The following is a 3,168-nucleotide window of genomic DNA, read 5'->3' as shown; positions in this document are numbered from 1 at the left end:
AAACAGGTGGCAACCTTCCTACAGGTACTTAAGAAATAAAGCCATTTCCAAACCATTTTGTTTGATGCCCATATTGCAATAACTCATTTAACTTTTTAAATAATTTGCATAACTCTTATTTTTGAAAGGGTGGCAACTATTTTCGAAAAACTAAAACCTCACGGCCAGCGTTGCCGCTTTTGTTATTTGGAACCGAAATTGGTAATTTTTTCCTTTATTTATCAAATTTGGTAATTCGGTAATTTATTTTTCAATTTGGTAACTTTTTCGATTTGGTCCTACATGTCACATAAGTCAATACAGGTTATGATTCCACATTAGGAAGTGGCCAGAAATACTAGATAATCCAGAAAGTTTTTCAAGGCGAAAAGTTATTGCAGCGTTCCTTGGTTACTAGAATGGTGTGTTCTTTAACAAGCTGCTTGAAAAGTGGCTATTGCTATATCTACCATGTCCTTTCCCGGAAGATTTTGTGTGATCGTAACTTTCCTTGTCAGTCCGTCGGCTTTGCAATTGCCACAAGTATTCCGGTGTAACCATATGAGTAAAATTGTATGTAAATAACTACCTATGTTCAAAAAGCTACACATTCAGTAGGGTACTTCACTTTGTCTATGTGAGAGTGGAAAGCTTTGCCCTCAAGCGTTGAATTTTTGATATTTTTTCGGCCACTCGTTGGCATATGTATGTACATATATATATTGGCCGAAACTGGACAATAAATGTTGTTTTTAAAGTGCTCCAAAGTTTGAGGTTTATTCACAAAAAACGGTCATCTGAGTAGCCTCATAAAAAAGTCCAATGGTGCCAAATCGAATGACTTCAGTAACCGAAGGACATCCCATCTACGGGAAATTATGCGCCTGATAGTCCTATGTTGCAATGAACCGCATCAATGACACTGTGAATGATCACATGCATTCGGTCGTTTCGTGGCATAAGCCCTATATACCTGGAGATGTATATCTAAATGCAAAATATACCATTATGAGCGCGTTCCAGAAACGACGTGCAATCGTTTCTTCTGAATAAAAGGTTGAAAACTTAGATGAAACTTTGTAGATTTTTTTATCATTTTTGCACAAAGTTTGAAATGCGGATTTATATGGTGTTTGTTACATAATGAGCTAGTCTTTTATGAAAAAATAATAAACGTTAAGTAAATAAAAGAAAAATAGCCAAAATTGATAAAATGTTGCTTGTTTAATTAGCTCATCGAGTATGTACAGTTCTGTACATGAAATAAGTTTGGAAGTTTTTTGTTGAATTTGGTAACTTTTTTTGGTGATTTTTGTAAAAAATAAAAAAATGTTGTGGCAACACTGCTCACGGCACATCTATAGCCCAGGCCTCTAATCTTACACCTCATTTTTCAAATTCGAACGAACGGTGCGGATCAAATGGCATTGATTATTAAATAATTTGAATTAAGTTTTTAACAGGTGGCACCTATATATAGAACATATATAAATATGTGGCAATCTTCGTTGAAATATTTCTGCTTAAAAGCTATTTCAGTCCTCTTTCATTTGGTATGAAATTTGTTTGATTTGGTTAAGGGGTTTGTTTATTCTTAGGAAAGAACTTTTATTTCGGACTTAAAAATATTTGGCCAAGTTTAATTTTTATTGCTGGACTTAAAATATAAAAGTCTGGATTTTTAAGTTATTATTGGACTTTTCCCAAAAAGTTCGAAAAATAAAAAGAACCCAGGATTCTTGTCCAGGATTACATGGGATCAAAGGAACATTGATAACTTTATTCTAAGACAATATTTTTCCCCCGGACTTTTATAACATCGAAAAAAAAATAACTGTTATTTTCGGTCCCTGAGAAAAAATATAAATAATCAATTGCATGAGAGCTATGTCCTATACAGGGTTCGTATTTGCACACACATGCTCTGCTCACACACACGCCAGATACACATTCAACTTGCACTCACTGCTCATACACATGTGTGTGCATAAGTGGAAAACAAACTCTGCTCACAGAAAAGTGTGTGCTGTTTGTTATTAAGCACATGCACATGTGTGTGAGCCGATTTTTGTACAAATTTCAGCCCATGCACATGCACATAATATATTTTTAAAAGAGTTTGTTTATTAAACGTTATTTTTTGAAAGACAATTCGATAAAAAGTGAGATGTTGTTTGTTTTTTATATTACAGAAAACATATTAAAAAATTATTTTAAGATTTGAGTTAGAAATCGAAGTGTATAAGTTTCTCTACGCAAAGCACGCACATGTGCGTGTGCCTTATATTAATAAAAATAAAGTACACACATGTGCCCGTGCTTTTTACCAAACGGCACACACATGTGATGTGAGCAAGTTTTTAATTTTTTATATGCACAGCACACATGTGTGAGCGTAAAATGTTAGGATGTGCTGCGCATGTGTGTGCAAATACGAACCCTGGTCCTATAGTAAACCGATTTCGGTGATTTTCAGAAATAGTAATATTAAAAAAAGTCACGTATAAAATTTTACAAATAGGGAGTTATTAAAAAAAAGTTAAAATTTTCGGTTACCTTTACCTCGAAAATTGGATCCAATCCAGCAAAACGGAGACGCTCAAGAAAAAACGTTCAAGATCCGAGCACAGTGTTATTAAATATACAAAACAAGAGAGATTGGATATATATCGGAGATGTCGAAGGTTGCTCTTTATGAATGAAGATACGGAAGACTAAATCTTCCACCATCCATTCATGGTTAATAAAAACGCTCCCTGCTTTTCTTCCATTTTTCTTCTAGCTTCGATGAAAATCAACTGACAAAAAGTTTTATCTCTTTTGGTGACTCAGAAAAATCGTATTTTAAGGTCAAAACTTTATACAGCTATTTCTGTAATTTTTTTTTAATTTTTCGACTATTCCAAATTTTTTTTATCGATATCAAGCAGAAATGATTGAAATGATGAAAATTAGAAAAATTGTTGTATGAATTGTGCAGATAGAAAATGTCATATTTAGAACCTAGAGGGCCACAGCTATGATATACATATATAAATTTTAGACTGGGGACAGGTGGGAAAATACTACTTTCACACTAATAAATGCAAATAGTTACAAAAAATTTCGAAATGGGAGATTTTGACATTTCTTCTTTACTAATAAATAGTGCTAAATGCAATATAACATAAAAAACGAATGGTGCTTACT

The 3,168-nt window shown here is 33.3% G+C and overlaps 1 protein-coding gene across 1 annotated transcript in view; it reads left to right on the top strand.

Moving 5' to 3' along the window:
* Positions 1 to 3,168, top strand: part of LOC118750050 (protein O-mannosyl-transferase TMTC2-like) — a 33,995-nt gene that overhangs the window by 1,126 nt on the left and 29,701 nt on the right. The gene's annotated exons all lie outside the window — the stretch shown is intronic.

Source organism: Rhagoletis pomonella, unplaced genomic scaffold, assembly GCF_013731165.1.
Source record: "Rhagoletis pomonella isolate Grant_MI unplaced genomic scaffold, Rhpom_1.0 Rhpom_scaffold_00120, whole genome shotgun sequence".
NCBI classification, from domain to species: domain Eukaryota; kingdom Metazoa; phylum Arthropoda; class Insecta; order Diptera; family Tephritidae; genus Rhagoletis; species Rhagoletis pomonella.
Note: the sequence above shows the minus strand (reverse complement) of the source record. Positions and strands in the feature narration are given on the sequence as shown.